Consider the following 23,994-nt stretch of genomic DNA (forward strand, 5'->3'; position numbering starts at 1 on the left):
AGGTGAAAGTAGGGTGAGCATAGGCTAGTGTACATTGGGGGATCGGTGGTAGAGTGAGTCAGCACTTTAAATTTTTGGGCCGTGACATTTTGAGTGACATCTTCCAGGCCCAGTACATAAATTCAATCACAAAGAGAAGGTGCACATGTCTCTCTACTTTCTTAGAAAATTAAGGAATTTCACATCCCACTGAACTCTAGCAAACCCTTACAGATGTGCTGTGGGAAGTATTCAGACTGATGCACCATGATCTGGTGTGGCAATTTGAATACCAGCAATGTAGGAAACTGCGGAGAGTATAGGATCTCCGCTCAGTACATCATGAGCACCTTCCTCCCCATCATTGCTGCCTTAAGAAAAGAGCTTTTGTCATCCAGGTCATGCCACCTTCTTGCAACTACCATCAGGTAGGAGGTAGAGAAGCCTGAGGTTTGAGAACAGGCTCTTCTCTCACCCATTTGTTTCTTGAACCAATCTGCATAACCATAACAGTTTCATAGTCATAGTCGTACTTTATTGATCCTGAGGGAAACTGGTTTTTGTTACAGTTGCACCATAAATAATTAGTAATAAAACCATACATAATTAAATAGTAATATGTAAATTATGCCCGGAAATAAGTCCAGGACCAGCCTATTGGCTCAGGGTGTCTGACTCTCCAAGGGAGGAGTTGTAAAGTTTGATGGCCACAGGCAGGAATGACTTCCTATGACGCTCTGTGTTGCATCTCGGTGGAATGAGTCTCTGGCTGAATGTACTCCTGTGCCCAACCAGTCCATTATGTAGTGGATGGGAGACATTGTCCAAGATGGCATGCAACTTAGACAGCAGCCTCTTTTCAGATACCACCGTGAGAGGGTCCAGTTCCATCCCCACAACATCACTGGCCTTACGAATGAGTTTGTTGATTCTGTTGGTGTCTGCTACCCTCATTTAATACTATGACCACTGCACTAGAATGGAATTTGTGTTTTTGTTATTGTGTTATTTTATAATTTTGTATTATATATTTAATTGCTTTTCTTAACATTGTGCCTTTTATGTGGCTCTATTGCAAGGGACTTTTCCATTGCACTTCTGCACAACAGTAAATTTGATTTTTTTTTATTTTGCCAGGTGACTTGTTTCTTCAAAATGCGACACTTTAATGTGAATTACCATGTGCATCTTTAATCATTCATGTGCCTCGGTATGTTTTTTTTTCAGTGCTCTGAAATTCTGCATGGAAAGCAATGAATTTCAGATCCCAGCTTTCCTTCGGCTTGGAGGGATTATGTGGTCACCCTTTGATCTCAATGAGATGTAGCTTAAAATTGCATTTTGATTCTGTTTTTTTTCTTTTGCTCAGTTTCAATTCAGAGCTTTTGTCATCATTATTAGCTCTCTCCAAAACTCTATTAGTCCCTTCTTGAAGGACCTGCTTTAAAGAGCATTTTGTAGGACTAAAAAACTCTGTTGCCTTTTACAGGGGAAAAGAAGATGAATATTTGCTTAGCGAGTGTTCGAACTGGTTTAATGGCCAGTGGAATATTTCAGTAATCACTTGTGTTTTTTTGGTGCCATTCACCTTGGCTGCAGGAGACTTCTGTATAGTGTCTTAGCTTTGCCTTCAGCTCAGTCAGAATAGGTTTAATATCACTGGCATATGTCATGTAATTTGTACTGCAGCTGCAGTACCTTGCATATATAAAAACTAATTTACAATAGGCAGTGAAAAAGCAGAAAAAATAGTGAGGCAGTGTTCATGGTTTCAAAATCCATTCAGAAAACTGCCCCCTCCTTGATGGTAGCAATGAGAAGAGTGCATGTCCTGGGTAATGGGGGTCTTTAATGAGGCATTGCCCATGATGAAGCTGGCTGAGTCTGGCTGAGAATGCCCTCCACAGTATATCTGTAAAAATTTGCAAGAGTCTTTGGTGACGTACCAGATCTCAAAGTCCAAATGAAATACAGCTGCTGTTTTTCCTTTGTAATTGTATTAATATGTTGGGCCTCTTAAAGGTCCTCAGATGTTGATGCTCAGGAACTTGAAACTGCTCCCCCTCTCCACTGCTGATCCATTGATGTGGACTTCAAGAAGGGGAAGTAGAGGGAACACACACCAGTCCTCTATTAATTCCTTGGTCTTGCTGATGCTGAGTGCAAGGTTGTGTGTTGTGACACCACTCAACCAGCTGATCTGCCTTGCTTCTGTAAGCTGCCTCATCTGCATTCTGTCAACCGTAGTTGTCCATGGTAAGTGTATAGGTGGCATCTGAGCTGTGCCTTGCCACACAATCGTGTGTACAGCGAGTATTGCAATCACTCATCCTTGAGGTGTGCCAGTGTTGATTGGCAATGAGGAGGAGATGCTATTTCCGATCTGCACAGACTGTGGTCTCTCCATGTGGAAATAGAGGATCTATTTGCAAGGTGAAGTACAGAGGTCCTGGTTCTGGAGCTTGTTGATTAGAACTGAGGGTATAATTGTGTTGAACACTGAGCTGCTGTCAATAAACAGCCTGCTCATAGGTATTGCTATTGTCCAAGTTGCCCAAGGCCGATTGGAGAACCAGTGAGATGGCATCTGTTGCAGACCTATTGTGGTGATAGGCAAATGACAGCGGGTCCAGTTAGGAGTTGATTCTACCCGTGACCAACCTTCCAAAGCAGAACATTAGATTAGATGCCACTGGGCAGTAGTCATTGAGGCAGCTCACCCTGCTCTTCTTGGGCACTGCTATGATTGTCGGCCTCTTGAAGCAGTTGGGGACATCTGACTGCAGCCATGAGAGACTGGTGAAATCCTTGACCCTCCTGTCAATTGGTTGGTGCAGGTTTTTCAGAAGCAGCAAGGAGACCTTCTTGTCCAGGTTGCACACCATCCTGCTTTAGAAATGTATCCCATTCCTTCATTGTGCTGGATGTTAATCCTGGAACTGTCTTTCTTGTAACATAATAGAAACAACTTCAGAAGGACTGCAATACTTCAAGATGCATTTGTTCAAGCAAAGTTTGATGCGCAGTAAATGCGGGTCTTATGACCGTGTCCAAATGCATTGAGAAAACATAACAGAATACAGGGGAGAGAGAACCTACTTTATTGCGAGAAACATAGTCCAGAGTATCAAGTATCTTTTCTGTTTGTCTGATGGATCTTACTTAAACATCCTATTTGAGAGTGTGACTCCAGTGGGTGGTTCTCATGTCAACCTAGATTTCCCTGCTCATCTTTGAAGAAGGAATCGGACTCAAAACTTTCTGATTTAATCAGTCTAGCCAACTAAGCCAAAGGTGATGGGACTTTAGCATGGAGTAATCAGTATGTGAATAAAAGAGATCTGAATATTTAGATGTAGTGTTCTAGTTTATCTGATTCCTGCTGTTTTGAGTCTCTCTTTTTTTAATTATTCTGATGAGGTGAAATACTTAGGTTTTCAAAGATTCACTTCCCTTATCTTTTCCAGGACCATATCATTGCAGTGAGCTGTTACCATCTATTCCTGTCCACTTAAAATTTGTAGTTGAGTTTCAGAATCTATTCAGGCCATCTCATTCTGAAGACTTTTGCATCAAAGATGACGCAAAAGCTTGGGAATTGATTATGGGCTATCTGTATGTTCTGGTTTTCGAATTAGAAGGCCATGCAAATGCTAGCGAAACTCAAATCACCAAAGAAGAAAGTCCACTGCAGTTTGCATTATCTAAAGCAGTGGTTCTCAAACTGGGATCCAAGGACACCTTGCTTAATGGTATTGGCCCATCACTTTAAGCTTGGGAGCCCCTGGTCTAAAAGTATCTCATAGCAACTGGTACCAGTCAATACCTAAGGAAGTTATAAAGGATGTAAAATCTAAGCCATCTCTTTTACAAAGGGATTGGCTTTGATTTTTAGCTAGTGTTGTGCAGTGTGTGTGTGTTTTTTTGAAGGAGTATGTAGATCAGGGTCCTGCGGGAAACTGATTTAGGGAAAAAAAAACATTGTTTTTTGACTTTGCACGACACATGACGCTAGTGCTCACAGTGATGGGCAGTGACTGAGCAGCCCTGTTAGCAATCTTGTTAGTTCCCTCAGCTCAGTATGGCAGTGCATAGTAGGACTGTATTTACTTGGTTGAGTCCATTCTCAGTTTCTGATGTGAGATAGGGGAGGTCTTTGATAATTTATGAGCACTGTATTGCATGGGGGAAGACAGTAGGTTGATGAGCATGAAATGTGCTTTCAGAGCCTTGAATGGACTCACCCAGCTGGGGCTGTAATGTCATGTTGTGAAAGGGAATATTGAAATGTTTACACTGTTGCTTGGGATTGAGAGTGAGGAAGGATATCAGAAAGTCTCAAGTCTTATTGAAAACCACCTGGAAGAACTGTAGAACAAAATTGAACAGTATTTTTCCTCCCTTTCAACACAAGTGTATGACTGGGTGAGGGACCCTTTCTCTGAATCTTCTGCTCAGACTGAGAACTTGACTTTGAGAGAAGAGGAAGAACTTTGTGAGCTGCACACTGATCATGCACTCAAAGTGAGATTTACTGACCACTACTTGGACAAGATCCGAATTTCTGTGAAAGAAGAATATCCTGCCATACATAGGAAAGCAATGAACATTTTGCTGCAGTTTTCAACTTCTTACATGTGTGAGCAAGCTTTTTCTTGTTTAACAAGCATCAAGAGCAAGGAGAGAAATCGTCTCATTTCAATTGAAGGTGAAACCTGTGTGTGCTTATCTCAAGTTCAGCCCAAAATTGAGTATTTGTGCAGCAAAAAGCAAGCACAGGTTTCACATGCTATGCTTATATTTGAGCCTGATCATGCCACTTAGTAAGAAAAAGTTTTATATAAAATTTTGTCTTGGGCTATAATTTTATTCATATTGCTTTGGCTTATGGTTTTTTTGCAACTTTACTATTCCACATTGTCAATAAATTTTCATGTTGAAAATAGCATTAATTAAAATCAATTTACAACCATTATTCTAACAAGCCTACCTTTAGAAAAATTAAATCTCATTTTGTCTTAAGCCAGTTATTTGACAAAAATTTACTATGTTTGCCTTTTGAGTTTTAAAAATTAATGGAAGGGGAAGAGATTAATTTCAAGAAAGGCAAGCTGAGCTTAACTACCTGTTTTTTTTTTTCTCCCCAAGAAAGGTTGGCTTAAAAATTCATTCCCTACTCAAAAGAGCATTGACAATTATTTTTGAATTATTATTATTTTTACAACTTGCTGATCATGCTAACGTATCATGAGTTGCCGATATAATAATTTTTACCTAGGGGTTTCCTGAGACGTGAACACTTTTTCAAAGGTTCCTCCAGGGCAAAAAGGTTGAAAGGTTGATGTAGATGATGCCTGGATCTAACCAAAGTTGGGAAGAGTTCCCAATTTTTAATCCAAGGATTTTTTAAAATCCAAGCATATTGTTTTACTCTGTATCCCAAGTGCAACCAATTAACTGGCAGGTACTGACAGTGACTAATTGTTCCATGAGTTATAGTTGCAAACTAAATCGTTTTAATATTGTATCAGTTCATTAATACATGATGAGAAAACAATATTTTAGTTGGGATTTGTTCTAATCCACATCTGATGGTTTCCTAGAGTGATGGGTCTCATTGAAACCTGCCGAATGTTGAAAGGACTAGATAGGGTGGACGTGGAGAGGATGTTTCCTATGGTGGAGTTATCTAGAGCTAGAGGGCACAGCCTCGAAATTGAGGGGTGACCTTTTAGAACAGGGGTAAGGAGGAATTTTTCTTAAGCCAGAGAGTAGTGAATCTGTGAAACGCTCTGTCACTGACTCCCGTGGAGGTCAAGTCCATGGGTGTATTTAAGTCAGAAGTTGATCGTTTCCTTTTCAATCAGGGTATCAAAGGATATGCATGAAAGGCAGGTCTACTGAGGTTGAATGAGATCTGGGATCAGCCATGATGGAATGGCAGAGCACACTTGATGGGCTGAATGGCCTTAATTCAGCTCTTGCGTCTTATGATGGTCTGCTGTATGCTATTAAATGCACTGTTTATGAATTACTGGCAAGTACTGTTGAGTGGAAACATCTGACATTTGTTATTCAACACAACTGTCTGCAAAATGTCAATAGTGGAGAACAGTGTGAGTGCATATTTCCATATCCTTATAATCCTTGTTCTAATCTAGTAAGAAGTTTATTGATCTTTTTCAGTATTAAAGCAGTTGAATCATGTTGTCTTCAATCTTGTAGTAAGTATCTTGAAATAAATTTAACTTTCTCTATTAATTATACTGTTACATGCTCAAAGAGATCTGTTTTTTTTTGTGAGAATGATGTAATGGTTTTTTGGAGGTCACCTGATGTGATTTTCCCGCTGATGTGAGGTCACGTGATGACATGTGCCCTGTGTGGTAAACCATGTATATATGTTGTAACTCGGTTACCTGTCTGGACACACCCCTCTGCTGACTGCCCCTGTGGCTCCTCCCACAGAGTCCTGTATAAAGGTGTTCGCCTTGCCCCTCCCCCTCATTCCGGGGGCAGACACTCACTGTGGAGGTCGTATTGTACAGCGAATAAAAGCCTTTCAGTATTTTACCAAACCTCAGTCTTTTGGAGTAATTGAAGGTGCTTCACCCCGTGACTACATAAGGGTCGACTCAGGTGACACAGTAGGATTTTGGGTTTGTAGATTTCCAGATAGAACGTGTTGTGCCTCCGTTTCTGTTGCGTGTTTATTTTTGTGACGCAGATTGATTTTTAAAATGGAAGGTGCGTTCTCTTACAAGATTTGTATTATTGAACTGGAAATTTGTGGCTGGAAGTGCCAATTTACTCAATTCCGACAGTTTTGAAGGGAGAGTGAAGAATTCATCGAAGTGAGGGATCAAGAGAAGTCGGCATCGTTTGGCAGTTTAATAAAGAATCGACCTTACTGAGTCTTCGTTGGAAAGAACCTGCATTGAGATAACTCTTACAAAAGGGCAATGAGTTCATGCAAAAGGTGCTCTCTCTCCAAAAGAATTTAAAGTCAGTTGATTTAAACTGTTTATTTTCGACATTAAGAATCCTGTGGACAGAACCAGCAGTAAAGTTGCGTCTGTGAAGAAATCTTTCTCCAGAGAAGTCTCTCCCAATTGAATGTGTAAAACTGTTGGACTTCTGAAGTTATCGCTTTAAAAAGTATATCTGACTGTATCGCTTTAAGAACTGTTTTTGCATTTAACACTTTAAGAACCAGAGCCGAGTGGCGAGTTGGTGAAAGAACCAGAGCCGAGTGGCGAGTTGGTGAACAGCTGTGTACCTGTTAACCTCCGGTCAAAGTTTTCCTTTGTTTTTTTTCCTTATCGTTTATATGAGTTTAATAAATGTTTGGTTGTTTTTATATAACCCGTCTCGATTAATATTCATTGTTGCCGGTTACGTAATAATACTTTAGAAGTTGGAGTAGGTGTGAACATTCCAGTTTCTGAATTCTGTCTACTTGTAAATAGAGAACAAAATTGGATTTACAGGTAATTCTGTTTTTCTAAATAATATTCATTTGCGATCGTCATCTTGTCATGGTGGAGAGGCATGTGAGTTCCTGTGAGCCCAAGAGCAATGCACTCTGGAGTCTAGCTTCTGATAGTCATCCAAGACAGTATGGTCAAAGGGCAGGTTCCAGACAAAGAGTGATTTAACCAAGATCTCAGTGGTGGACCTGGCAAAAGCTGATGACACATCTCACTGGCAGTGAAGACGGAGGAAGGCTGCAGCAGTGGAGTGTCACCAGTCGTCTTGCATTCCATCCAATGGACTCTGACCCCGATCTGTCATGTACCACGTAGTAGCTGCCCGTGCATCATCAGCCAGACCTTAGACTTCTGGTGAAGATGGTGCGACCGAATGCGTGCAACAGCTTTCTGGTAGTTAAAAATTAAGAAGTCCGACTGAAAACATCACTAAAAGTACCCTTTTCTGAGGTAAATTATGTTACATTATCACCACAAACAGTGAAGTATCGAGCGATTGTGAGGTGAGTTCAGGGTATGAGAGGTCATGTTGCAGATAGTTCAGATGCCTGTGCAGCTGGCCTGGGTGCAAGGTTGGACTACTCTGGGCACCCAGCTGATTTGAAGAGCTTGAGAGCAGCTTCGGGGTGGGCAGTGAAATCTGGGCACGGACTGAGTTGCTAGGCAGTGTGGTCTTGGCCCGGAGTCTTTAGCTGCAAGGTACAATTTGCTGTTTAGACTATTTAAACGCCAGCCCAGATTGGAGGTCAGATCCTATTTTCGCTTGCTCTCTGAAATATTCTCTCCTCTCTCCAGGATGCCAGAGCCTCTCGCTGTTCCATTGTTTTTTCCAAATTTAAATGCTGGCCCAGATAGACTAAAAAGACAGTGTGTTGGGATCTGGGGCGAGAGCAGATTTTGCTTGATTTTCATGATGGTTACTCCTCTCCCCATAGTGCTGAGCCTATGAAGACTGCCCAGCTGCTGTGCTCCGTGCCTGTTAATATGATGAACTGATAAGTGAGGCTTTGGGCCTACTCTTTGTGAGATGAGTCCACGGCCAGATCAACCACGATCTTATTGAATGGTGGAGCAGGCTTGACGTGCCAGGTGGCCTTCTGCTTCTGTTTCTTCTGTTTTTATGTTCCCTGGGTTACACCGGGGTCCAGATCTGAGGACTCAGTTTTGGTAGGGAATGTTGTTATTTGCTTCAATTGTTTGTGTGATTTGTGTATTTTTTCTTTCTTTTGCACACTGACTTTTGGTCGTCTTATTTTAATTTTTTTTTCTTGAGTTCTTTTGGGTTTCTTGCTTTATGGCTACTTGTGAACAAACAAATTTCAAGGTTGTAATTATTAATTCTTATTAGGGAATTTGTACATTTTTTTGATAATGTTCTTGAAGAATCTTCATGTTAAACAGTCATCTACACTCATTCTCTAGTAAGGCAATAATCCCTTAGAACATCATACTCAACTCGATTGCACTACTACAGAAATACAGTATTTGGGAATAAATTTGGTCATCAATTCTTGGATGTGATTAAATTGAATAAACGACTTGTATTTTTACTGAGGTGGGAGGAGCAAAATCAATACACAGGACAAAAACTTCAAAAGGAGTAAAACCTCTTTTTGATCCTGGTGTTCATGATATTGAAAGAGGTTTTTTTAAAAAAAATTGTACTTCACTAAGATTTTGTAGTTTCTTCTGTCCTTGTGCTTAGAAAATTATTGCAATACATGTGCTAGTATGGTACAGCGTGTGAGGAAAAATCAGAATGGATAAGTTGCAGCAAGTCAAGGTGAAGAGTCGGGTTTTGAAAGGAGAGAGGTGGTGAGGAAGACTGTCTTTGTTTTCATTAAGAATAAGAAAACTGTGCGAAGGCTTTTCCATAGCATGAGATGGGAAAAGGCAAGTGAACTCATTATCAGCAAGGTGATGTGCAATTCACATTTCGTCCTGACCTGTAGCAAATATATCATTGTTCATTTGTTGTAATTTCTAGAGCTGCTACACTGTGTACATACATCTGCTGATGCCTCTGGACACATCTTCAGTGATGTTCCTGGAATCATCGGGTGTTTCGGGTCTTTCAATATCATACACCCTCCTCCAGGTGACCCAGTCGGGGCTGATCAGACCCCAGCTTGTGTCCAGATGGCTAGCCACTTATGACTCCATTGCTCCCCTATTTTGAGCCACAGCCGTCTTGAGGCCCTCTCTGCCGCATCGGTCGTACTGCGGATGGCTGTCCTCTTCCTCTCTCCCTCAATGCCCAAATTGTTGAAGGCTCTGGCTAAAGAACGGGCTGTGAAACCCGTACATCCAAACTCCACTGGGAGGTACCTCGCTCTCCATCCAGCCTGCTGACAGTTGCTGACCAGTCCTGCGTACTTGGAGAGCTTCCTTTCAAAGGCCTCTTCCAAGTGATCTTCCCATGGGACTGTCAGCTCCAACAGCACCACTTGCTTGGTAGACTCAGACACAAGGACAATGTCTGGTCACAGGGTGGTGGCTGCGATATGGTTGGGGAACTTCAGCTGCCGTTCAAGGTCCACCAACAGCTGCCAATCCCTTGCAGAGGTCGGGATACCTGCAGATGTTCTTTTGGTGGGTATTGGCTGCTCCCCAGCTCTGACAAAGGCAATGGTCTGCTTGGAGGGTCAGAACCGCTTCGCCCACTCAACTCTTGCGCTGATGGCTTCAGTGATGGTCTTCAGGACCTGATTATGCCTCCATCGGTACTGTCCCTCACCAAGTGCCCTTGCACAGCTGCTGAGGATGTGGTTCCTCGCTTGGAGCACAGTGGGCACGCAGATGACTCTGCCTTGCCCCATGTGTGCAGGTTTGATGGGCTTGGAAGTACATCGTACACTGCCTGGATGAGAGATTGGATGCGTTGTGGCTCGGCTTTCCAAAGCTCAGCCCAGGTCACTTTCCTCTCAACCGCATTCTGCCATTGTACCATATAGCCTACGGTATAATAAGGGACTACTTTATGTTTTAGTAACACGTCGTTGCATGCGCTATTAGATGCGTATTGATCTGTACGTGTGTGCCGAGTTCGGTTTCTGCCAGTAAGGAACCATGAAACTTGGCTCCCGTCTCTAGCGTTTTTATTAATAGCATTGTTGTGTAACCAGGCCACATACACAACACCCATCTTGTCCAAGCTCCCTGTTGCTTCATTCCCACCACCTTGCAGGCTCTCGTCTCCTCCACTACTGCTCTCACCTCCTCCTGAACTAGGTGGCATCTTTCCTTCCCTCTGGTGTCCATTTGGGCAGTTAGAAAGGATCCTAGCCCAGCTCGGCCTCGTGTGACCATTCCCACCAGCCTCCTGTGACACAGCCTTGCCTCTGCTTCCTGAATAGCTTCCTCTGCCCTCCACTTCCTGCCAGTCCTCATTTGGATCCCTGTTCTAGCCACCTTTGGGTCACTTGAATCCCTGTACTGTACTACTTCTCTGGCTCTTTTTACCTTGGATTTCTCCTCCAAGGATTTGAAGGGCAGTTGCAGTTTGTTGTGGTGTCCATAGAGTGCGATGCTGCTCAGGCTCCTTGACAGCCCCAGCCATCTCCTGAGGTGGTTGCTAACCCTCCTCTCTAAGGTTTCGACTGTTGAGATTGGAACTGCATAGACGAGGAGGGGCCACAGGATTCTGGGAAGAATGCCATGCTGATACACACAGACTTTGAACTTCACGGGTTGGCTAGACCTGTCCACGGATTTCAGCCAGCAATCCATCTTGGTGCAGGTTGCCTGAATGGATGTTGTGTCCCTTAGAGAGCTGTCAAAAACTGCCTAAGCTCTTGACTGGCTTTTCTGGGATGGCTGTGCCTGCGATGCTGAACCAGAACTTGTTCTCCATCTTCCCTTTCCTCAGCACCATCGATCTTGATTTGGCTGGTTTGAAACGAATCCAGGCCCACTCCACCAGCTTTTCGAGCTCTTGCAGAATCCACCAGCAGTCTGGGACTGATTCTGTGCTGACTGTGAGGTCATCCATGAATGCCCTGAATGGTGGTTGCCGCTGAGCGGAATTCAGTCTGGGCCCTCTGCACTCTGGTTCAGCAGACTTAGCGAGCATGTTAATGGCTAGGGAGAACACTGTCACTGAGATAGTGCACCCTGTGATGATGCCGACCTCCACCTTGTGCCAGGTTGATGTAATTGCTCCTGAAGAGACCCTCATCGTGAAGTTGCTGTAATAATCAGCGATAAGGTCTCTGATTCTGCTGGGGTCGTGATATTTGGTCAGTGTGAGCTGCATCAGCTTGTGTGGAATGGAGCCATGTGCATTTGCCAGCTCGAGCCACTACACTGACAGGTTGCCCTTGTTCTCTCTGGCCTCCCTGATGAGCTGTGTCACCACACCGGTATGCTCCAGACAGCCCAGCATCCCTGAAATGCCACCCTTCTGGACTGATATATCAATATAGGTGTTCTTTGCTAGGTAGGTACACAGCCGAATGGAAACGGCACTGAAGAACTTCGCCTCGCCACACAGCAGGGAGATAATGCAAAACTGGTCTATCTGGGTGGCATTTTCCTCCTTTAGGATCCACACCCCTTCAGTCACTGTCCACTGTTCTGGGATCTTCCCCCTTCTCCAGAAGATTCTCAGGATCTTCCACAGATGCAGCAAGAGTTTGGAGCAATTCTTGTACACTTTGTATGAGGTGCTACTTGGTCCTGGAGCCGAGCTTGCCCTTGCTTTGCGGACGATCTCTCTGACTTCCTTTAGCTGCAGCTCTGACATGTCGATCTGCAGTTCTGATTCAGGGGGATCTAGAGCTGCTACAGAGTAATATTGGAGTTCCTTCACAGGTCACTGCTGCAGTTAAAGAAGCTGGCTCCTCTCCATCTTCAAAATATTTTGGCTGCTCACCAGATTGTATAAAGAAACATTTAGATTACTGTGCACTTCACAAGCGAACAATTTATGGGCCGTGGGTTTTAAATTCCAGTTATTTGTTTCATCGGGGGGTCATAGTTGATTAATGTCTCTTCAAATATGTGCCAAACTATATTTCCTGATCTCTGATCTTAGTCCTGATGTGAAGTTTCGACCCGAAACATTAACAATTTATTTCCTCCCACAGTGCTGTGTGACCTGTTGAGTTCCTGCAGTATCTTGTGTCTCACCTGAGATCTGAGGCCATTGGAGAAAATCTTCCAAAGACTGGAGTACCCTAGCTCCGTGTTAGCACATAAGCACACCCTGTGTGCAGTGTCCTGAGGGAAGGCAAGGCCAAGCTGGTTGGTGAGGCCTACATCATACATGATCTCTCTGATTACAAGTGGTTGATTCTGTCCCAAAGCATACAAGCTGGTTGCTCCCATTGAGTTTGAGTTGTACCCAAATGTCTTTCACTTGCTAAATTTAAGTTTTCAATCCCAATCCTTCTCCTTGCAGGCTTTCAGTAAACCCTGATGGATTGGGCCCACGAGGCCTAGTCTCCGACATCCTGTGCTACTGCAACATGTAGTCATTTACAGAATCTAGAAATAGCTGGCACTGCAGGCATTTATTGCCCATTCTGAAGCTCCTTGCTCCTGTTAATTTTGTCTGGTAGCCCTCTGAGTTTGGAGCTAAGAGCATTCTGAAGGTTGAAGATGGGTGCGAGGGGCAAATGAGGGGACGAAATTGAGGCTTTCTCCTTTTTCTCTCCCCACCTCTTTTGCAACCAGTCTGCTACGCTGAGTGAGCAGGCTGTCAGAATTGAGCCCTCCTGATTTTTACCATGCCGGATGAGGAAATGGATGGGTAATCCTGGGCACTTTCTCAATCAGGAGCAGAAGGTAAGCATAGTCACAGAGAGATTAAGAATAAGCACAGTCTGTTAGCCCACTTACTCCCTTCCTGGCCTGCAGGTGCAAGTGTGCTTCTTGAGACTCTAGCAGTCCTGACTTTTTCTTCTCGTTTAATTTATTTTTTAATATACTTATTGCAACTTAATTTTTTATTATTATGTACTGCTGCCACCAAACAGCAAGTTTCACGACATATGCTGGTGATATTAAACCCATGACATCCTTGTGGTTCTGCCCTTGGCTAGTAGAAGGTATGTTCAGGGATCTTTGCATCACAGCTTAAGTCCTTTCTGAATTGAGAGCAGGTAGGTCAAAGGTTAGTGTCATTGAAAAGAAGAGCTGTCAGTTGCCTCCAGTTGCAGAAGTATGTCCCAGCAGGCCTTTGTAGGAAATGACCCGTGGATGTGCCACCTGAGCCTGAAACTGAGAGTTTGGATGTGAGGAAAATTTGCTTGCAGTAAGTGGAGGCTGTTCTAAATTCTGGGGGAGAAATGGATTTCATAAACATCTGGTTTTTAATTGCAGAGTCTTATTTTGCTTTTACTGATGGGGGGGGGTTTCCTGTCCAAAGGTGCTTGATAGAAAGTCAGCAGGTTGCCAAGCAAGCAAGGAAGGTGAGTTCGGATAGGTGGATATTGAAAGATTGTTGGGAGGGTGATGGTTAGTCACAAACTTGTCATGGTGTGCTGCCTCATTTTTCTCATCCTCCTGTGACCTTCTTCCCCGGCCCCATGCTGAATTCCTTCATCTCAGTCTGCTGCTGAAGTGATGGAAAGTATGAGAGCAAGGTTTGATGTACTGAGAATTGTGCCTTGTTGTGCCTCATGCACTTTATTTTAAGGCTCTTTTGAAATTTCTAGATCGGTGGGGTTTTCATTCAGGTGAAGATTGATAAATATTTTTTCATTATACTGAGGACTTCAGACATTGAAGTGCCACAAGTCTTGAAGCATCTACCCCTGTGCTACTGGTTTCTATGCGACCATTGTTCTGTATGGTATTATTTTCATGTTGAAAGCTTTGACCTCCATGAATAATGCCAAAGAACATCAATTGGTCTTTGACCGAAATGCAAAGTCAGTTCATTGGAAGCACTTTGTGTATTTTATGAAGTTAAAAATATTGCAGCAGAATGAATGCATTCTTTACAACACAATGCCGGAAGAGCTCAGAAGGTCGATATTTCAGGCAGAGATCCTTCCTCAGGACTGGAAAGGAAGGGGGAAGTCATCAGACTAAAAAGGTGGGTAGAGGGGGAAAGAGGACTAGCTAGAAGATGATGGGTAAAGCCAGGCGGGGAAGAAAGGTAAAGGGCTGGAGAGGAAGGAATCTGATGGAAGAGGAGAGTGGGCCATAGGAGAAAGGAGTGGAGGGGCACCAGATGAGCTGATGGGCAGGTGAGAAGAGGTAAGGGACCAGAGTGGGGAAGAGGGGAGGGGATGGGATGGAATTTTTTTTAACTGGAAGGAGAAATCCTATATTCATGTCATCAGGTTGGAGGCAACCCAGATGTTTTAGCCAGGGGGTGGTGAATCAGTGGAATTTGTTGCCACGGGCGTCAGTGGAGGCCAAGTCATTGGGTGTATTTAAGGCAGAGATTGATAGGTATCTGAGTAGCCAGGGCATCAAAGGTTATGGTGAGAAGGTGGGGGAGTGGGACTAAATGGGAGAATGGATCAGCTCATGATAAAATGACGGAGCAGACTCGATGGGCCAAATGGCCGACTTCTGCTCCTTTATCTTATGGTCTTACGAAATGCAAGGTGTTGCTCCTTCACCGTGAGGGGGTACAAGAGGAAGCCATGGACTGACATGTTGGAGTGGGCATGGGAATTCGAATTGTCATGTTTGGTCACTGGAAAGTTCCATTTTTGATGGATGGAGCCCCAATTCTATATTGCAATGCATTGTTGCATTCATTTTAATGTTGCTGTGAAATATCCATCCCAGTTACAAAGTCATACTTAACTAAAAGTAAAACCTTCTATGTGGAAAGATTCACACATAAAAGTTGCTGGTGAACGCAGCTGGCCAGGCAGCATCTCTAGGAAGAGGTACAATCGATGTTTCGGGCCGAGACCCTTCGTCAGGACTAACCTCTTTCTAGAGATGCTGCCTGGCCTGCTGCGTTCACCAGCAACTTATATGTGTTGCTTGAAATTCCAGCATCTGCAGATTTCCTTGTGTTTATGTGGAAAGATTGATCATTTTTAATTTGGTTAAATTCATTTGTTGCAAGCCTTTCAGCTTTTTGTCTGATAAAGCTGAAGTAAACTGAATTGCATGTTTGTGTAATATTTAGTTATTTTAAAAATACTTAAAGATGATTTACTTTACAATGCACAGATTTCAATGAATTATTTACAGGTGACATAACTTCAGCTTCTAGTGACTGCCAGCAAAATAGTGTTGTAGGACTTCACACTTCATTTTCATTTGCCTATCACTGTTCACTCTTGGCCTAACATTGTTTACTGGTTGGTGAAAGTAAGGAGGTGGAAACACAAATATTGCTCTTTGTTTCCTTGTTTCTTTTAGATGTAGTGAGGTGTACGGTTAGTGGATGGTTCTGGGTCAGCGGGACCATGGAGGTTAAAAATAATGGCTGACTGGTGATAGAGATTTGAGTATTATTATTCTACTCTTAAAATTACCTTTTGCATTGCATTAGTCATCTTACTGAAATAGCAAAACAGCTTTAAAAGGATAAATTTCCACTTGATTAATAACATTTCTGTAATTCCAAGAAGTTGGCAATGGGCCATTCTCTTATTTTTGAAACAATGCTACTATAGCATAGTGATTTCTCTTCTAGAAGAACCTACATACATGGCTTTTCTAACATGTCAGCATAATGTGTCAACTGGTATAATTAGTCCATGTGTGAAATTTAAACATTGTTATGTGTATTTTAGTTTTTTAATCAAATGACAAAGATAAGTTTGTCTTTACTTTTTAAAAAGCTTTATCTCAGAACTATAAAGACTATTATGTGCAAAGTTAAATCTTTTAAATTCAGTTTGCTGTACTTTGAAGTAGCCTCTACACAAACTACGTTTGATTACCTTTGATAATTTCTCAAATTCCAGAAATACTTAAGCTGAAATTGTGTATTTTTAACTGCACTGACTGCCATTAATAGGATTAATTTCAATCAGCTCTAAAAATTATTCACAGAGCTTTAGGACTGTTTATGTTAGTACAATAACTGCACTGTTAGCAATGTTCACTTTTAAACTCAAAGGAAGAATTTCTTTCTTTTTGCCAAAGGGATATTTTAAAAAAAATGCAGTACATGTGCTGAGCAGCATAAAGGGAACATACCATTTCCTCCTTGCTACTTTTTAGACATAATAAATGCTGTTGTTTCAGAAATGTTTCCTCCAGCCTATTGAACCATAAATCATTTTTGTAGTGCTCCAACAATTTTAAGGCGATAGGACAAAATTTGTCCCTGAAATATAATCATTCATAAAAATATGCTAAATGGTACCCTGCAGGCTGCGTATGGCATTTGTACCATTGCCATTAACTACACAATTTGTCACACTTGAATCTGCTACAGGAACTTGGAAGGTTGGAAAGCTCCATTTATGTTTAGTTGAGGATTTTCAGGAGTTCTGTGTAGCAGCAGAAAATAATGAATTAACATCATGCTTGACTTAAATGGGAGGTCTGCTTTTTTTCCATCCACAGTTGGAAGAGGTTATGCAGCTTGGATACACTGTAGATCCAAGGAATTGGGCGTCATATTTCATTGATATTGGTCAAATGGGTACACCTGAAGAGAATTTGCATGCTAGGGGTCCCAGAGAATAACCTCGATGGAATAGAAGTAGGAAGAGATGGATTGAAAGTACATTTATTCTCAAAGTATGTATGCATTATACAACCCTGTGATTCATCTTCTCATAGCCACAAAATGAGGAAACAAGACCCGTTCAAAGAAAAACATCAAGCTCCCAACATGCCTAAAAGAACAAATCATACAAATGGCTAACCCCCCCCCCCCCAAAAAAAAAACACAGAATATAAAAAACCAAATCCCAAATCATTGAATCTGTCCAGGTATATTCAGTTTAGCTCAGTTCAGTTCAATCTAACACTGTATTGTTAGTTAATTTGAGGCTGTAGAGCCAGTCTGCCCCGATCAAAATCACACAAAATAGCACCAAGAAATGAGTGACCCAATCATTTTCCTGATGCCAGTATTTAAAAAAAATAAATAGTTATGACTTTGCCTGTTCAAACTTAATCTGTATATATAACTATGTCTCTGAATGCTAGATTGCATTATAGCTTGCAGGCAAGAATAAACAGTTAACCTTCTGAAGTGTACTGCAAGGTGGCCCCTAAATGGTACAGGTGTGGAAGTTGCATGAAGGCAAGGGTTAACATAATGTCCATCTACTGCCCTTGCAGTGCAGATATGCAAAACTACTCAGTGATTTAAACACATTTTCAACAGAAGCTTCCTTCAGGGCTTGTAATAAAATCTTATTTGTGAAACTGCAGAAAGTTGAGCAAAATGTGTACATATTGATACAGAATCTACACACACACTTCAATATGCTAATATTGCCGATTGTTCTTACAGCTGGTTTTAACCAAGGTAATGCACACATGAAACATTCCTCCACAACTATGCCATGTTAAGAGTGCCTGGAGAGGCTGGTCCTGGCTCACCTCTGAACCCTGATCAGATCAGCCTTTGATCCCCTGCAGTTTGCCTACCAAGAGCATATTGCTGTAATCTACCTGCTCAACAGAACCCACTCCCATTTGGATAGCAGGACAGCACCGTGAGGATTATGTTTTTTGATTTCTCAAGTGTCTTCAATACCATACAGTCCTCATTGCTGGGGGAAAAGCTCCATTTGATGCAGGTTGACACTTCCATTGTAGTCTGGAGAATGGGCTATCTGACTGGCAGACCACAGTTTGTGTGGCTTCTGAACTTTGTATCAGTCAAGGCTATATGCAGCACTGGGACCCCACAGGGAACTCTATTGGCTCCCTTCCTGTTTACCCTGTATACCTCGGACTTTAGATACAACACTGAGTCATGTCATCTGCAGAAATTCTCCGACAACTCAGCAGTTGTTGAGTATATAAAGGGAGTATGGAAGAATGAATACAGGGCCTTGGTGCAAGTTGAATCATCTGCAGCTCAAATTAGTAAAACAAACGAGATTGCAATAGACTTTAGGAAGACTAAGCCTTCATTGCTCCCTGTTACTCTTGATGGTGAGGACCTACAAGTTCCTGGGGGTGAGCCTGGATGACATACTTGAGTACAGCACTAACACAGAGGCTGTGTACCAGAAGAGCCATAGTTTCCTCTTCTTCCTGAGGAGACTGAGGTCCTTAGGAGTATGCCGACCTCTCTTGTTCTACCAGTCTGTTGTCACCAGTACATTCCTTGATGCAGTAGTGTGCTGGGGCAGTGGCATCAACATGGGGTATGCCAACAGGCTTAATAGAACGTAGATATCTACAGCACATTAAAGGCTCTTCAGCCCACTATGTTGTGCTGACGATGTAACCTACTCTAGAAACTGTCTAGAATTGCCCTACTGCAGAGCCCTCTATTTTTCTAAATTCCATGTACCTATCTAAGCGTCTCTTAAACAACCCTCCACCACCTTCATTGGCAGTGTATTCCATGGGCCCACAACTTGTTGTGTGGAAAAATTACCTCCTGACATCCCCTCTATACATACTTAAAAACACCTTAAAACTATGCCCCCTCGTGTTGGCCATTTCAGCCATAGGGAAAAGCCTCTGGCTATCCGTATGATGAGCGCCTCTCATCATCTTGTATACCTCTATCAGGTCACCCCTCATCCTCTGTGGCTCCAAGGAGAAAATGCCAAATTCACTCGAGCTGTCCTCAAAGCATGCTGTCCAATCCAGGAAACTTCCTCGTAAATATCTTCTGCACTCTCTCTATAGTATTCACTTCCTTCCTGTAGTGAGGTGACCAGAACTGAACACAATACTCAAGTGGGGTCTGACCAAGGTCTTGTATGGCTGTAACATTACCTTATGGCTCTTGAATTTAATCCCATGGTTGATGAATGCCAACATACCCTACGCCTTCTTAAACACATTGCCAACCTGCGCAGGAGCTTTCAGTGTCCAATGGACACGGACCCCAAGATCGCTCTGATCCTCGACACTACCAAGAGTCTTACCATTAATACTATATTCTCTCTTCACATTTGACCTACCAAAATGAACCACCTCACCCTTATCTTGGTTGAACTCCATCTACCATTTCTCAGCCCAGTTCTGCATCCTATCGATGTCCCACTGTAACCTCTGACAACCCTCCAGACTATCCACACCACCCCCAACCTTGTGTCATCACCACCTTTCTACTACTTCAGCCAGTCATTTATGAAAATCACAAAGAGGAGAGGTCCCAGAACCGATCCCTACAGAACACCACTGGTCACTGACCTCCATAAACCATCTACAACCACTGTCTTCTGTAAGCAAGCTAATTCTAGATCCACAAAGCAAGGTCTCCATGAATCCTATGCCTCCTTGCTTTCTGAATGAGCCTTGCATGGGGAACCATATCAAATGTTTTACTGAAATCCATGTACACTACATGCACTGCTCCACCTTCATCAATGTGTTGTTATATCCTCAAAGAATTCAATCAGGTTTGTAAGGCATGACCTGCCCTTGACAAAGCCATATTGACTATCCCTAATCAGATTGTATCTCTTCAAGTGCTCATAAATCTTCCCTGTCAGGATTTTCTCCAACAACTTGCCCACCACTGAAGTCAGCTCACTGGTCTCTAATTTCCTGGGCTATCCCTACTCCCTTTCTTGAACAAGGGAACAACAATCCTCCAATCCTCCAGTACTACTTCTGTCCCTATTGATGATGCAAAGATCATCACCAGAGGTTCAGCAGTCTCCTCACTTACTTCCCACGGTTGCTGGGGGTATATCTCAAACAGTCCCAGTGACTTATCTAACTTAATGTTTTTCAAAAATCCAGCACACCCTCTTTCTTAATCTCTATATGCTCAAGTGGTTTCAGTCCACTGTAAGTCATCCCCAAAATTGCCAAGGTCCTTTTCACTGGTAAATTCTAAACCAAAGTATTCATTAAGTCCCTCCGCTACCTCCTCAGACTCCATGCACACGTTTCTACTATCACTCCTGATTGGTCGTATTCGCACACGGCTCATCCTCTTGCTCTTTACATACTTGTAGAATGCCTTGGGGTTTTCCTTAGTCCTGCTCACCAAGGCCTTCTCAAGGCCCCTTCTAGCTCTCCTAATTTTATTATTAAGCTCCTTCCTGGCAGCCTTGTAATTTTCTAGAATTCTATCAGTACCTAGTTTCTTGAACCTTACAGAAGCATTTTGTTTTCTTCTTAACTGGATTTTCCACATCCTTTGTAAACCATGGTTCTTTTACCCTACCATCCTTTCCCTGCCTCAATGCAACATACCTATGCAGAACGCCAAGCAAATGTTCCCTGAACACTTGCCACATTTCTGCTGTGCCTTTCCCTGAGAACATCTCTCAGTTTGTGTTCCCAAGTTCCTGCCTTATAACATCATATTTCCCCTACCCCAATTAAATGTTTTCCCAAATTGTCTGCTCCTATCCCTCTCCAGTGCTATGGTAAAGGAGATAGTTGTGATCACTACCTCCAGACTGCTCTCCCATCAACAGATCTGACACCTGACTTGGTTCATTTCCCAAAACCAGATCAAGTATGGCGTCTCCTCTAGTTAGCTTATCCACATATTACATCAGGAAACCTTCTTGAACGCACCTTAAAAACAACTCCACCCCATCTAAACTCCTTGCTCTAAAGAGATGCGAATCAATATTAGGAAAGTTAAAACCTCCCATCACAACAAACTTGTTATTATTGCACCGTTCCAGAATCTGCCTCCCTATCTGCTCTTCGATGTCCCTGTTACTATTGGGGGATCTCTTAAAAACACACAGTAGAGTTATTGCCTCCTTTCTGTGTCTGACTCACCCCTACACTGACTCAGTAGATAATCCCTCCATGACTTCCTCCTTTTCTGCAGTTCTGATACTATCCCTGATTAGCAATGCCACACCCCACCTCTTTTGCCTCCCTCCCTGTCCTTTTTGAAATGTCTAAAACCTGACACACTCAGCAGCCATTCCTGCCCCTGAGACATCCAAGACATCTGTGCTGGCCATAACATCATAGTTCCATGTATTGATCCTGTTACGTACCCTGTAACTGGGTTGCCAAACCAGCAGAAATCGACCACTCATTGGAGTCTGGATTACTAGGAACTAATAAAGTTTTATTAAAGAAATAAGTAACATAGTACTCTAATCGTAAGGATATAAATGCAACAGGTTAGCAATGATAAAACAGACATGTACACAGAACTAGGGTAACAAGGAATCAACCAAGCTCTATCGCAGTCTAGGGGTAAAATGATCAGTCTTAAGTGACGCGGAGTTCAATTCAGCTTAGTACAGTTCACAGTAATCGCTGTTGGAGAGAGAGAGAGAGAGAGAGATGCAATTTGATTCAGGCAGACCTTTGATGTCTTCACAGGTGATTTCGGGCGGACCCTTTTATGTCTTCTATCCCGCTGTGGTCACCGACTGTGACCCCTCCGTTCCGGATACGACCGTTCTTCCGCGGTGAACCCGGCACCCAGGCAAGGGCGGACACACACACCAGGCTCCCACCGATCATACCTTTACACCCTGTGAATCTATGGTCGGTTCCCGCGAACTGGACCTCCAAACTCCCACCAACTTGTGGGGGTACACCGCTCTTCCAGGGTCTCGTGATCTCGTGGTATCCCGTGCCTTAGAGAACCTGTTCTTTTTATCCCCCTGCTGGGGTATCGCCTGTCCATCAAACTTCAAACAGTTCAGGTTCAAAGCAACCTGTCTGTCAATATTCTGAATTGTGTTTCTTTTCCGTTATCTCTCTCTCCTCTTTCATTAACATTTTGAACGTTTGTCCATTGTCTCCCTTATCTCTCTCATTAGCATCAATCGTCTGATATCTTGGTTTGGCGTCACAATCCACACTCTAAATTCATCTGCCTTGTTTAGGATCATCCTTGATTAGAAAGGCTGGCTCTGATATAGGAGTCATACTGGGCACACTGGAGACTATGGTAGAACAAAGGGCCCTCCGAAAAATCCTGGCAATTCTGGACAATGTTTCTCACCCTCTGCATGCCATCTTGGCTGAACAGAGGAGCACTCTTAGTATTAGATTAAGACAACTGTACTGCTCCAAAGAGAGCTGTATGAGCTCATTCTTACTCTCTGCCATTAGGCTCGATAAGACCTATGTCTGGGGGAGTGATGAGCCTCTTCTGTTAGACTGTTCGAGGTAACTTATTTTTTATTCTTTCAACTTCGCTTCTGATATTTATTTCTGTGCACTTGTAATGCTGCTGTGTCACTAATTTCCTTTGGGATCAGTGAAGGATCCATCTAAGCTTCTGGTGCAGTGATATCTGAATAAGAGATTAAACACATTTCCTTCAAAATATATTTACTAGATGCTTACTGATATTAACAAAGGACTCAGATATTGCTCTTTCAGGGGCAAGTAAGAGTGGATGGCGATAGATAATCTTTCCGTTGCTTTAAGTTGAAATCCAAATTAACACTCACAGGAAATGATATAAGCAAAATAGCTTATGTACAGGAAGTGATGTTCATGAAAACAAACTACATACAAAATGAACTCTGTCTCCATAGTCCAAGCAGGGATAGATGAGAGAGGGAGAGATACTGTATATCATCAGCTGTCAGCTTGTAGTAGTTTCTGTTGACTTTTAACACCTGTATTGTGAATGGTGAGTGATCTTATAAGTAAGGAATTCAAACGTATATAGTTTACCAAATAGTCAATATCTGTAACTGCTTGGCGGTTCTCTTTAAAAATCATATTTCTATGTTCAGACTTCAAAACAGTATGGTGACAGGGGCAATGCTGTTCTCCTTGGGCTCAAGTAAAATAAAGTATGTTTGAGGAATAAGTATGTATGTTCAGATAAAAGTTGCTGGTGAACGCAGCAGGCCAGGCAGCATCTATAGGAAGAGGTGCAGTCGATGTTTCAGGCCGTGACCCTTCGTCAGGACTAACTGAAAGAAGAGATAGTAAAAGATTTGAAAGTGGGAGGGGGAGGGGGAGATCCAAAATGATAGGAGAAGACAGGAGGGGGAGGGATGGAGCCAAGAGCTGGACAGGTGATTGGCAAAAGGGATATGAGAGGATCTTGGGGCAGGAGGCCCAGGGAGAAAGAAAAGGGGGAGGGGGGAAGCCCAGAGGATGGGCAAGGAGTATAGTCAGAGGGAGAAAAAGGAGGGAGAGAGAAAGAATGTGTGTATATAAATAAATAACGGATGGGGTACAAAGGGGAGATGGGGCATTAACGGAAGTTAGAGAAGTCATTGTTCATGCCATTGGGTTGGAGGCTACCCAGATGGAATATAAGGTGTTGTTCCTCCAACCTGAGTGTGGCTTCATTTTACAGTAGAGGAGGCCATGGATGAACATGTCAGAATGGGATGTGGAATTAAAATCTGGCCACTGAGAGATCCTGCTTTCTCTGGCTGACAGAGCGTAGATGTTCAGCGAAACGGTCTCCCAGCTTGCATCAGGTCTTGCCAATATATAGAAGGCCACATCGGGAGCACCGGACGCAGTATATCACCCCAGCCGACTC

General features: G+C 42.9%; 1 protein-coding gene across 3 annotated transcripts in view; it reads left to right on the plus strand.

Annotated features, from left to right (window-relative positions):
- The window catches only part of galnt13 (polypeptide N-acetylgalactosaminyltransferase 13), a 394,116-nt gene that overhangs the window by 58,750 nt on the left and 311,372 nt on the right, over positions 1-23,994 (plus strand). The gene's annotated exons all lie outside the window — the stretch shown is intronic.

This window comes from Mobula birostris, chromosome 6, assembly GCF_030028105.1.
Source record: "Mobula birostris isolate sMobBir1 chromosome 6, sMobBir1.hap1, whole genome shotgun sequence".
In the NCBI taxonomy this organism is placed as follows: domain Eukaryota; kingdom Metazoa; phylum Chordata; class Chondrichthyes; order Myliobatiformes; family Myliobatidae; genus Mobula; species Mobula birostris.